The sequence below is a fragment of the Phocoena sinus genome, chromosome 12 (assembly GCF_008692025.1).
Source record: "Phocoena sinus isolate mPhoSin1 chromosome 12, mPhoSin1.pri, whole genome shotgun sequence".
Lineage (NCBI taxonomy): Eukaryota > Metazoa > Chordata > Mammalia > Artiodactyla > Phocoenidae > Phocoena > Phocoena sinus.
Genome location: NC_045774.1, coordinates 609,665 through 624,249, shown reverse-complemented (window position 1 = coordinate 624,249; position 14,585 = coordinate 609,665). Strand labels below are relative to the sequence as shown.

At 42.3% G+C, this 14,585-nt stretch overlaps 1 pseudogene; it reads right to left on the bottom strand.

Moving 5' to 3' along the window:
* Positions 1 to 14,585, bottom strand: part of LOC116763401 — a 79,639-nt pseudogene that overhangs the window by 10,305 nt on the left and 54,749 nt on the right.

Sequence of the window (14,585 nt, the reverse complement as noted above, 5' to 3'; positions counted from 1 at the left end):
CCTTATGATACTCGTGTAAATGTCATTAATCATTCAGCCAAGTAACACTCCTTCTCCAAGACCCCACAGGACAACTGTTCAGGCATCAGAAGCAAAATATTCCTGGAATCAAGCTTAATCAAACACACACTCTCACATTACATAAACTGCTAAGAGTCATGATGTGTAAACTCATTTTAATTTCTTTCATACCAGGACCATAAAGGCTTTGTTTCATTTTCTTAAACTCTCTAATTTTCTTTTTATTTTTATTAATTAAAAAACTTTCATCATATCTTGAAGATGTTCTATTTTTCAATATCACTGTTTACTGCCTGGAGCCCCTTTCTTCCTGGAGATTTCCCCAGAACCCTCCATCCACATGCAGGAATCTGGACCTAGTGTTTTCTAAACCTGATGCACAGCTGAAGTCTGGGGATTCCCTTCATTACATCTTGGGTAGGATTAATCACGTTCTGGATCTCAAGGCTTCCCTTTTTTCCCAACCCTCAATTTATTGGAATATTTGCTCAAGTAAATTTCTTTCCTCAGAAAGAGTGTCTTGGAGTGAACTTCATACCTATGTGTTACTGAAAATGACTGTATCTAGCCTGCAATTCAGTCGCTTGCTTGCTGTCTACATGAGTCTCCCTCAGAAAGTAGGATAAATTACAAGGTGAACAAGGAAGAACAGACTCAAATAAAAATGCAATTAACATAGAGGGAATTTACCTCAACAGAATAAAGGCCATATATGACAAACCCACAACCAACATCATTCTCAATGGTGAAAAACTGAAACCATTTCCACTAAGATCAGGAGCAAGACAAGGTTGCCCACTCTCACCACTCTTATTCAACATAGTTTGGGAAGTTTTAGCCACAGCAATCAGAGAAGAAAAAGAAATAAAAGGAATCAAAATCAGAAAAGAAGAAGTAAAACTGTCACTGTTTGCAGATGACATGATACTATATATACAGAATCATAAAGATGCTACCAGAAAACTACTAGAGCTAATCCATGAATTTGGTAAAGTAGCAGGATACAAAATTAATGCACAGAAACCTCTTGCATTCCTGTACACTAATGATGAAAAATCTGAAAGAGAAATTAAGGAAACACTCCCATTTACCATTGCAACAAAAAGAATAAAATACCTAGGAATAAACCTACCTAAGGAGACAAAAGACCTCTATGCAGAAACCTATAAGACACTGATGAAAGAAATTAAAGATGATACAAACAGATGGAGAGATATACCATGTTCTTGGATTGGAAGAATCAACATTCTGAAAATTACTATACTATCCAAAGCAATCTACCGATTCAATGCAATCTGTATCAAACTACCAATGGCATTTTTCACAGAACTAGAACAAAAAGTTGCACAATTTGTATGGAAACACAAAAGATCCCGAATAGCCAAGGCAATCTTGAGCAAGAAAAACAGAGCTGGAGGAATCAGGCTCCCGGACTTCAGACTATACTACAAAGCTACAGTAATCAACACAGTATGGTACTGGCACAAAACCAGAAATATAGATCAGTGGAACAGGATAGAAAGCCCAGAGATAAACCTACGCACATATGGTTACCTTATCTTTGATAAGGGAGGCAAGAATACACAACGGAGAAAAGACAGCCTCTTCGATAAGTGGTGCTGGGAAAACTGTACAGCTACATGTAAAAGAATGAAATTATAACACTCCCTAACACCATACACAAAAATAAACTCAAAATAGACTAAAGACCTAAATGTAAGGCCAGACACTATAAAGCTCTTAGAGGAAAACATAGGCAGAACACTCTACAACATAAATCACAGCAAGATCCTTTTTGACCCACCTCCTAGAGAAATGGACATAAAAACAAAACCAAACAAATGGCATCTAATGAAACCTGAAAGCTTTTGCACAGCAAAGGGAACCATAAACAAGATGAAAAGACAACCCTCAGAATGGGAGAAAATATTTGCAAATGAATCAATGGACAAAGGATTAATCTCCAAAATATATAAACAGCTCGTGCGGCTCAATATTAAAAAAACAAACAACCCAATCCAAAAATGGGCAGATGACCTAAATAGACATTCTGCAAAGAAGATATATGGATTGCCAACAAACACATGAAAGGGTGCCCATCATCACTAATCATTAGAGAAATGCAAATCAAAACTGTGAGGTATCACCTCACAACGGTCAGAATGGCCATCATCAAAAAATCTACAAACAATAAATGCTGGAGATGGTGTGGAGAAAAGGGAACCCTCTTGCAATGGGTGGGAATGTAAATTGATACAGCCACTATAGAGAACAGTATGGAGGTCCCTTAAAAAACTAAAAAATAGAACTACCATACGACCCAGCAATCCCAGTACTGGGCATATACCCTGAGAAAACCATAATTCAGAAACAGTCAGGTACCACAATGTTCACTGCAGCACTGTTTACAATAGCCAGGACATGGAAGCAACCTAAGTGTCCATCGACAGATGAATGGATAAAGAAGATGTGGCACATATATACAATGGAATATTACTCAGCCATAAAAAGAAATAAAATTCAGTTATTTGTAGTGAGGTGGGTGGACCTAGAGTCTGTCATACAGAGTAAAATCAGAAAGAGAAAAACAAATACCGTATGCTAACACATATATATGTAATCTAGAAAAAAACAAAAAATGGTTCCGAAGAACCTAGGGGCAGGACAGGAATAAAGATGCAGACTTAGAGAATGAACTTGAGGACACAGGGAGGGAGAAGGGTAAGCTGGGACAAAGTGAGAGAGTGGCATGGACATATATACACTACCAAATGTAAAATAGATGGCTAGTGGGAAGCAGCCGCATAGCACAGGGAGATCAGCTCGGTGCTTTGTGTCCACCTAGAGGGGTGGGATAGGGAGGGTGGGAGGGAGGCTCAAGAGGGAGGGGATATGGAGATGTATATGTATATGTATATGTATAGCTGATTCACTTTGTGATATAGCAGAAACTAACACAACATTGTAAAGCAATTATACTCCAATAAAGATGTTTTTTGAAAAAAGGTAATTAAGAGCATTGAAGAAAGGCAAGAAAACAACCAAAAGAAATGGAAATGGTGTAAAAAGAAGTAAGAGGGTTAAGAATGAAAATGGAATAAAGTGGGATGAAAGGCAGATAAAAGACATCTTGAGCAACCAGAACCCGAGGAATGGGATGGGGTAAACATGTAAAACTGTCAGCTAGGGAGACTTCCCAGGGGAGGAAAGGAGTCCCTCCACCCACATGTGGAGAGTGCTGGCCTGACAGGGAACTGATGGGAACAACGGCCCCTGAGATGTGTGCCAGTAAAACCTCAGGCTTCAAAGCTGAAGGGCACCACCCTCAAGGCCTCGAGGAATCAGACAGACATCTAGCTTCTAAAAACAACCACGTACAAAACAATGGAGCACCATTTGCAAAAGTTCAGTAAGAGAACCTGTGCACCAGGCACAGAAAACAGGGTTAAACATGCAAGAACTGGGGTGTTCTGTCACCATGAGCCCTTCTGAGGAATGTAGTCAAAGATAAGCTTCATCTAACCAGGAGATGACTGGAAAGTTTTTAGCAAAAGTGCCCCGTGAATGCAGCCATGAGCCGACCCAGCAACAGGTAAAGAAAAGGTGTTTATTTGTGTTGACACTTACCCGACAGGTGTGCCTGCAAGGACACAAATCAGACAAATATCTTGAGACTTTAAAAAATTTGAATGCAATAACTAATGATAAATCTTAAAGGCCAGTTAACAAAGATTGATTTTTTTTCTTAATGATTGACCATTTCTAGGATTTCTCCTCTTCCAAATAAACAGGAAGAAAATAATAAATGAAAGGGACAGTTTTATGATTCATGAAGATAAACAAGCTGTTAAATAACTTCACTGCTACTGGCTCAAAACTTTACGTAGAAAAGGGGTATAATTTTTAGACATTTGCAGAAATCCTGAGGATAACACTTTTAATCTGTACCGTTTCATATTTCTCATAATTTATTAGAAAACAAATGAGTTTAAAGAAAGGAAGTAAAAATCTATGCTCCTAAATGGCAAGGTTCATCAGTGGATGTTAAAATTAGTAGGTGAACGTCTGATGACAAATGAATATTCATATAATTACAAGGTATCCACCCAAAAAATGTTTATTAATTATAAAAGGAAAAATACTGACTTTATAATAGAGAAACTGATGCAAAGAATATTAACCAAGTTATGAACATAAACAAGATCATCAAAACAAACCAATCTCGTGTTGCTACAATAAGAACACATCACTCCTGACAAAACAAGCATCTAATCATAAGGAAGAAATTTTGCAAAAGAATTGACCGGTGCTCTTCAAAAAGTCAAGGTCAAGACAAAGAAAGCCTCTTCCAAGTTAGAGGAGACTAGAAGACATGATCCTTAACGTGAAATGCCTCATCTTGGAACGGGAAGATAGTTATTAAAAATGTTTAGGGCTTCCCTGGTGGCGCAGTGGTTGAGAGTCCGCCTGCCAATGCAGGGGACGCGGGTTCGTGCCCCGGTCCGGGAAGATCCCACATGCCACGGAGCGACTGGGCCCGTGAGCCATGGCCGCTGAGCCTACGCGTCTGGAGCCTGTGCTCCGCAACGGGAGAGGCCACAACAGTGAGAGGCCCGCGTACCGCAAAAAAAAAAATAATAATAATAAATTACTATTTAAAAAAAAAAAAAAAAAAAAAAAAAAAAAATGTTTAAATGTTAATTGGAAATGAACTGTGGATTAGACCAATAGATGATGGTACACTACGTATTAATGTCACATTTCCTGGCTTTGGTAACTGTGTGTATGTATGTAAGAGGATGTCATTGTTCTTAGGAAAGGCATGATAATGTGCTTTGGCACAAAGGCTATTATGTCTCCAACTTACTCTCAATGGTCTTGAAAAATAAATTTATAGGGATGTAATTCAATAGAAATATTATGCAAGCCATATGTATAACTCTAAATTTTCTGGTGGCCACATTTTAAAAATCAAAATAAATGATTTAATTTTGATATTTGCTTTAACGCAGTATACAAAAATATTATTTCAGCACATAATCAATATAAAACTTTTTAATGAGAAAGTTTATATTTTTTGTACCAAGTTTTCAAAAGCTGTTGTGTAGTTTAGACTTACAGATCATCTCAATTTGAACTAGCCTTATTTCAAGTGCAAATAGCTACATGTAGAGAGAGTAAGAAAGAAGGGACATGAATAAACAATAAATCAACTAAAAACAGTATAAAACAAAAATAAAATTATTCTTTAATCTGGGTAAAAACTATATAGTATGTCCATGTATTATTCTTACAATTTTTCTGTAAGTTTCGAGCAGTATCAACATTTTAAAATTACAATAAAAATTAAATAATAAAAATGATACAGGATACGATAAATAATTTCATGCCAATAAATTTTAAATCTTAGCAAATGGGCAAGGTTTTAGAAAAATATCTTACTAAAATGAATCCAAGAAATTATTTAAAGCCACAGTAATCCTATCATAGGGCAATAGTTCCTAAACCTTTTGGTCTCAATACCCCTTCAAACTCTTAAAAATTATTGAGGACCTCAAAGAGCTTTTGTTTATGTAGTTTACATCTACCAATATTTAGAAAATTATAAATTAAAACTAAGAATTTTTCATTTACTTTTGAATTCATTTAAGTTAACAATAATAAATCCATTATGTTTCAACATAAATAATCTATTTTGGAAAATTAACTATATATTCTAAAACAAAAATAAATTTAGTGAAATGAGTGGCATGGTTTTATATTTTTCAAATCTCCTTAATGTCTAACCTAAAATAATACAGCTGATTCTCATACTTGCTTCTGCATTCAAATTGCTGCAATACGTTGTTTTGGTTGAAGATATGTGCTGGGGAAGGAAGAAGTATTTTTAATAGTTCTTTCAGATAATCGTGAATAATCTTCTTGGATGCTACTCCAAAATATGACGAGTGCATGTTTCTTAAAGGCTATGTGAATTGTAGAATCTGAAGCCATATCCGCAAACTTTTTGTAACCTTAAGAATTAAAATCTATTGGCCTATCTTCCACTTTGAATGAATGGATCTTTACCAATGCATGGTTTTGTAACACCATGCATTAATCACGTGGAAACATCAGTTCACTGAGCTATGCAGATCTTCAAATACTGACACGTTACATTATACAAAATCAAAATATCACAATCAACCATATCAACAAGCTAAAGAAAAGTTAGATGATACCAACTGATACAGAAAAAGCATTTGACAAAAACCAACACACATTTATGATAAAAAGCTCTCACCAATCAAAGAGGAAAATTACCTCAACTTGATAAAGACCATGAAGAAAATGCTTACAGCAAACATCCTACGTACTGATGAAAGTTGAATGCTTTCCCCCAACTCTGGGAACAATGACAGAAAGCCTGCTCCCACCAGAAGCTCCAGCGGTTACAGCAGGGCAAGAATAAGACGTAAAGTACGCACACGTTGGAGCGACAAACTATCCCTATGTGCAGATGACATGACTGTCTACCTAGAAAATCCCAAGGAATCTACCAAACACACACACACAACAAACTCCTAGAACTAATAAGTAAATTCATCAAAGTCACGAGATACACTATCACCACAAAACTCAATCTCATTGCTATATGCTAACAATGACCTTATGGAAACCACTGTTAAAAACACAGTATCATTCACAACTACTCTAAAGAAAATTATAGGACTTCCCTGGTAGCGCAGTGGTTAAGAATCTGCCTGCCAATGCAGGGGACATGTGTTCGAGCCCTGCTCTGCAAGATCCCACATGCCGTGGAGCAACTAAGCCCGTTTGCCACAACCACTGAGCCCGCATGCCACAACTACTGAGCCTGTGCTCTAGAGACCGTGAGCCACAACAACAGAAGCCACCGCAATGAGAAGATCGTGCACTGCAAGGAAGAGTAGCCCCCGCTCGCCACAACTAGAGAAAAGCCCGCGCGCAGCAACGAAGACCCAATGCAGCCAAAAATAAATAAATAAATAATCACACAAATAAATAAGAAAATGATACATTAGACACAACTTTTAAAAACATATACAGTATATGTAAGGTGAAAATTATACTGACAAAAGCAATCAAATATCAAAATAAACAGAAAGACAAACCATGTTCATGGGTGAACTAAAAATGTCAATCCTCCCCAAACTGATCTATAGTTTTAATGCAATTCCCATCAAAACCCCAACTAGGACTTTTTTATTCAAACACAAGCTTATTCTAAAATTTATGTGGAAGGGCTCATGCCCTAGAATAACTAAGACAATCTTGACAGAGGACAAAGTGGGAGGAATCGCCCTCCCTGACAACCTAGCTCACTACACGCCCACACGAGCAGACTGTCCCTTTCCCTTGTAGTTCAGACACATCCTATGAAACATGAAGCAACTTCAGGCCTCAGGACTCCACGTGCCTCCACTCCCACTCAGAACTTTGAGGCTGTGTCCCTTTTCACATGAGAAAACTTCAGGGGTCTTGAGCATAGGGCGGAATGCACCCATGTCTGCTCAGCTCTCCTGAAAAGCTGGAAAACACATCCAGACTTACACTGACCCCCTTCGCTTTGGGGATTTCACGAAGTTCCACTAAATCTTGAAAAGGGGACAATAGGAGCGTTTTCTCAAATCAGTTGCTGCATGTTTCATAGGATGTGTCCCCTCCCCATCCACCCCCTGCACCTGCTCCCCTGCACCTGGCCGGCCTGTGTCCCCTCCCCCTCCACCCCCTGCACCTGCTCCCCTGCACCTGGCCGGCCTGCGTCCCCTTATTCTCTCTCCTGATTGACCATCCACTCCCCCTCCGTCTCCTGTGTCCACTGCCTCCCCACATCTTTATCTTGACCCAGCAGCCTGCGCGGGTCTCTTACCACGGGGACGAGGCTTCTGTAAAGCCCGGTAAGGAGAGATAGGACCGAGGCAGGGCTGCCAACTCTGCCGCTCTGCACCACGGCTGCTCTGCGCCCACAGGACATGGTTCAACCTGCCAACCGCTTCCCTAACACGGAGGTTAGCCTCTCTCGTCGTGGCCTTCAGCGACTCTGTCTCTGGCTTATCCTTCCCGTCATCGTGAGCCTCGGTCTGCCTCACTCACACCCGCAAAACCCACCCAGGACCTGTGGGAGTCCCTGTACCTGTGCACCTGGATTGTGTGGACGGGTGACGTCTATTCTGAACAGTCCTACGCCCCACAGTAGGTGCTTCATTAATACCTGTAGAATAAACACTTCCACAGTGTGCTGTTGAGGAAACTAGCAATAAAAGAGGTCACGTGACTCCCTCAAGGTCACACAGGGTGACCCACTCTGGTGAATAAACGGCTGCCCTGGAACCTCACTGACGTTATAGTCACACGTCACTTTCTCTACTACTTACGTCTAAACATTGTTGGTTGAATTTTTATCACCACGTATGTAAAAATAATTAATCTGCATTTCTCTGCGTATTGGGAGTTTTTAACTATTTTAAAAGACCGCTGTCTCTCCAGTAAGGCTAAAATGGCCCCCTTCCCTGAGGCCTCGGGTCATCCGCGGGAGCCTGGGCTCCAGGGAGCCGACGCCCAGGTGCTTGAGGCGCTCCGTGTGTCCCTTGGGTGGAGTCGGCGGGGCTTGTGACCCGGACCGGGAGGCGAGTGGAGTCCACGTGACAACTGCCCACAGCCGCGTCCAGACGCAGCTGCGCTGCGTGCGCAGGTCGGCCGTTCTCCGTTGGGCCGGCTCCACGGGCTCAGCTCCTGGCCTGCGGCAGGCGGCCCAGTCAACACCCGTCCCGAGGGCCTCCAGCCTCGCCCCTTCCCGCCTCCATGCTCTGTCCCCCTGCAGACTAAGCCCTTCTTCCCTTTATCGTACAAATGTCAGAAGGAAGTGCTGGTGCCTTTTTTTTTAGAAAGAACAATATTACAATAGTCTCTGCCAAAGTTTTCTTGAATCTTTATAATGTACCTGAGAATAGAAATTAGGAATTCATCGTAGACCTTAAACATTCTCACCTTACAAAGATGGTAAATATGTGACATGATGCAGGCATTAGCTCATACGACAGCAGTAAGCACTTTGGAACATACGTCACGTCGGCGCGCTAAGCCTGCACAGTGCTATGTGTCAATTACACCTCAGTACAGCTGGGGAAGAGTCAGAGGCAGCCCCGCACCTTCAGCGGTAGTCATGAAGCTTACAGTCAATAGAAAGCACTTGCTGTTTTAACGAAATGCTATTATCCGAAAACATCAGGAATGAATGGTCACAAAAGGATAAATGCAATAAGATGGAAAGGCAGAAAAAAGCAGATCAGCTATGCTATCGTGGGAAGTCTCTGGTTTTGGATATGGGATTTCTGCTTCAAAACTGTCTCCCAGCCACTGTGTGACCCTGGGTCCATGTCAACCTCGCTGTAATTGTTTATTTTTCTATAAGAAATGATGACACCTTTCTAGGATGACTCTGAAGGTTAAAAAGATATTTATTTTATGTGAACATGATATCTTGCTATGGAAGAATAAGTATGATTTCTCAAGGTCCTAGAAAAGTGAAAAGAAAAATGAAAGCTATTTCCATGAACGTGGAGCACAAGCCACAGGGTGTCTGCTAACGTGTCAGGGCTGAGTTGGGGTACGGAAGGGGGTGAGGGGAGGGAGGGCCACAGCCTGGATTTCCTGCTGTGCTTTGCCACACCTTAGCTCTATGGCCCTGAGTCTTCTAAATGCGGGTGGGGTGGCTATCAAAAATGGAAAATGAAGAGATGGTTCTTTATAATCTCTCAGTCACTGTCAGCTCTACAGAGCGGTGTTCCAGTTCTGTTAAAATCTAACGTGAGCAAAAAGACTGACAAGTCATAATTATCTGAACCAGCAAAGTAAGAACCGCACAGGACTTTCCCTCCCAGTTAAGGCAATCGTGGAAATTTGATACTGACCCGTGTTTCTAAGCCTAGAACTGTGGGCTGGTTTACACAGCCCGGCCCACAGGCTCCCTCAGCCTCAGGATCTGGAAGAACTTAGTGGCTTGGCAGACGGGCACAGATGTACACAGCCTCCTGACGGAAACTTGATGGGCCTGTGCAGGAAGGGGGGTGGGGAGTGCAATTAACGCCGGAAGTTCCTCTGATCAAGACGATGTGAAGAAGAGCTGCACGTGCCCCGCGGCTGTTTGCAGAAAATCACTGATGCGCCATGATGAGTGGCCCTGCTTTATGACCCTCATATTTTTATATGTCATTACTGGGAAAATGCAGTTTTAAATACTGAAATAGCACGGGTGTACCCAAATAAAAATGCTGAAGCAGTGAATCCTTAGAAAAAAATAAACATCTTAGGATCCCAGATCTCAAACTTTTAAAGCCACAAAATAGATGTCCCTTGTGCAGCCCCTTTTCCATCCAGACCCTAGCATCTCACTCCCAGGGCTGCGGTGCCACCAGCCTCCGATTTAGTCAGCGGTGGACGCGGCTGCCCTTTCCACGCTGGTACAGTGAGAGACCCTCTGGTTACATTACAGCCTACATTTTACACATAAAACTCACTCTGTTTCTAACACCTAATTCACCACTTTAAATGCTTTCAAAGTAGAACGGCTGCATAGCTTAGTTTCCTGGAATTCTGCGTTGTAGACGCGCATTGTTGCCTCCACCTGAGGGAAATACCTGCAGAGGAAAAGCAGCGTACTTCCGAGACAATATGGAAGTGAGCAAAGTTGTCAGAAGTAAAGATGCTATCGGAACACATAACACACGGCCAATGCACTTCTTCCAGAGTCAGTGAGCCGCTGCTCTGCTGGTGACGGGCCTGAGTCTCAGGAATAAAGATAAAAATGAAGATGAAAACCCATCCTCCCGAGGAACTCAAATTCTAGTGGAGAAGGCGACACATAAATTGATACTTTAAGAATGGAACACCCTATGCGCTCTTTACATCCGTATCTAAAACCTGTTATTGAAGTGCCAAGACAGGAAGCCGACTTTATTTCAGGGGAAATGTCACAGAAGACAGCATTTAGAGGAGGCCTCCGGGGTGGGCGGGCATCTGCCCTGAGGGGCAGGACGAGGACAGGAGTGGTCCCCGGGCCAGCACGGGACCTGCAGTACACAGTGTGGGGTGACAAAGCTGGGCAGTCGGCTGGCTAAGACCCTGTTGACCAAGCCAGGGAGTTTGGATGAAATCCTGGAGGACTTAAATTTTCGTTTACGTTTTTTCACTAAAACCCTAGAGGGAAAATTATACAGTAATTAAGCGAAACTGTGACCATGAGATCACATTACATGAGGTCACATTACATGTAATTACCGTGAGGTCAATTACAATATTATATTGAGTTATTTTCCAGAATGACATTGAGCGCTCAGTTTTATAATGGAATCACAAGGCGGTAAAACATTTTAGAAGTGTTATTAGGCGCATCCAGAATTTTCCCCATAAGCACCTTGGCCACAGAGGCTTCACCACGTGACTAACGGGCCACAAGGCAATTCTGCAGTGAAAGATTAAAGAGCTGGCTGACAGTTTGTTTGATGGTTTGGTTTCGTTTCTCCATCGACGCAGTGGTCCCATTCTCATATGACTTAAGTCGAAGCCCTCACGGTCTACACAGTGACAAGTGTACGTGGCGGCCTTAAAACAGTGGGTGATGACCATCATGCATATCAACTTGATAGAAAACACGGGGATAAAACTTACTGGAAGGGCCTCCCTGGTGGCGCAGTGGTTGAGAGTCCACCTGCCGATACAGGGGACGCGGGTTTGTGTCCCAGTCCGGGAAGATCCCACATGCCGCAGAGCGGCTGGGCCCATGAGCCATGGCCATCGAGCCTGCGTGTCTGGAGCCTGTGCTTGGCAACGGGAGAGGCCACAACAATGAGAGGCCCGTGTACTGCAAAAAAAAAAAAAAAAAAAAAAAAAACAACTTACTGGAAGAGTGAAATGAGACAGTGTAAAGCCATACTGCATACTCTACCAGAAAATGATTAGCACATCAGTTTGCAGATTCTTTGGTGATTTGAAGGTGCAGAGCTGTCACACGGACATGGGACAGGTGACAGTGTACCCAGAGGACACAGCAGGGTAGAGGCCCTCAGGACATGATGCAGAGCTCAGTTACAAACACCATCCCAGTATTTGGAAGCTGATACCTCTCTTAATGAAGAAAAAAATATTAGCAAAAAAAGAAAAAGTGCAATGCTGAATGAGAAGATGAATCAAACAAAAAAAAGTATAAAATACTATGAAGGAAAGACCTGGAAGGCAGGTGCTTGGGTACAACCCACAAAATAAGATCGGTTATTAGCACAGGATCGCCATGAATCTACACACATTTTATATTATTCAAATGTTTTGTATTTCACAACAAAGTCTTTTTAATTTTGCTATTCATTTATTATGTACTTTTAAATGTACCTCTTTTAATTTTTGGTTATTTTATCTTTTATGGCAAAATTGCCTTACAGCCAGTCAGTTATGCAGCGAAAATGTTTGCAGCAAAAAGGCTAAGAGCAAAGACGCTTATGGCAAAAATACGTAGAGCCATGATTAGAAGAGGCAGCAATTTTCTCTGCTAGACAATTACAACAACAACCATACCATTGCGAGTAAAACCAAGTTAATAAACTTAAATATCTTCCCAAATTATAAAAAGATTAGGTATTAAGCAAGCTATTTTACCCACACTTAGAGAGTCAATCGATGTTCAACAAAGACACTAACGAAATCCAACGGAAGATGAAAACATTCTTAAGGACTGTCTGCTGGATCAAAGGATCCTCGTCCTGGACAGAGCGACTCTGCTCTCCCAGCTTCCCCACGCCCGCAAGCTCATCCAAGACGGTGTGAAGGCGACACGGCTTCCCAGTGCTCTCACCTGGGGACACGCCTCCCCCCTTGAGAGTAGGTGGCCTGAGCCTTGCTCCCAGCCTGCACAACAGAACAGATGGGATGGGACATAGCTTCATGCTGGAGTCTCTCCTTGCTGACTGAGAAAGCAGGTGGCCTTGCCGGGGGCACTGCAGGGCTCTAGGAGCTGAGGGCAGCTTCCGACTGGACTGTAGCTGCCAGAGGTTGGGGCTATCGGTCCTTCGACTACAAAGGTCTAAAACCTTCCAACGACCCGAGGGGGCCTGAAGCCTCAGATGAAAACACGGCCCCGGCCCTGAGAGACCCTGGGGGGAGAACCAGCTGGCCGTGCCCAGACTGCTGGAGCACAGAAAGTGCGAGATAATAAACGCGTGCTGTTTTTGCCAGCACTGCCGGGCAGCAATGGAAGCTAACTCAGTGGGTCGCAGACCTGAGTATAAGTAAAAACTGTAAATCTTCTAGAAGAAAACGAGAATATCTTCACTGCCTTTGGGCTGGCAAAGCTGTCTTAGGCCACAGAAAACACTAAGCATAAACTAGAAGTTGGAATTCATAGAAATGTAAAACTTATTTTCATTAGAGGATACATTATAAATAGACAACCAAGAGATTAGGGGGGAATAGTCACTATACGTACATCTGACATGTGATGGTACCCAGAATACACTTTTTTAAAATTCTACAACTCATCAATAATAATAATAATAGGCCTATAAACATATAATAAAGTGCTCAGTACCACTCATTATTTTTAAAATGCGAATTAAAACCACAATAAAAATACCATAATAGCTAAAATTAAAAAACACTAACAAAGCCAAATGCAGCTGAGAATGGGGAACTCCTGGGGCCCTGCTGCAGTGCTGGTGGGGCTGTAAACGCGTGGCCACTTGGGAAGCTAACGGCAGTTACTTTAAATTGAAGCCTGCACACCCCATCACCCGAGGTTACACACTACATGCCACACAAGGATTTGTTATAAGAATTTTCATAATCGTATTTACAATCACCAGAAACTGGAAGCATCAGAAGTTCCCCAACTGAGAAACCGTTAGCCCCTGCTGCACGCGTGCACTGGAACCCTTCTCCACCCCATGAAGTCAGGAACCACGGCGCAGGTGTCAACCTGCACACATCTCAAAATCGCTGAGCAGAGCCGAGGTCTCCATCCACGTGAAGATCCAAGAAGACAAACCAGCCTCTGAGATGATATTTGAACACTTTTCACCCCGCAGTGTGGACAGGAGGGTGGGTGGGAAGGGTGTGGAAGATCCTGGGGTGCAGGGTGTTGTGTATCTGGAGGGCGAGCATCACACAGGTGTGTGGATCTGCCCGCACCCCAATGAACTGTGCCCCAAGCTCTGGGGGATAATCACACCTCTTACAGAAAGAGAGGCGTCATCCTGCGTGATTCACCACACACGCTTATTTTAACACTACTGTGGATAAACGTTCAAAACTTCGTCCTCTTTTACCTTCAATCTTTCCTTTTTATCTCTTATTTTTAAAGTCTTTCTTTCTTTTTTTTTTTTTACATCTTTATTGGAGTGTAATTGCTTTACAATGGTGTGTTAGTTTCTGCTTTATAACAAAGCGAATCAGTTATACATATACATATGTCCCCATATCTCTTCCCTCTTGCGTCTCCCTCCCTCCCACCCTCCCTACCCCACCCCTCCAGGCGGTCACAAAGCACCGAGCTGATC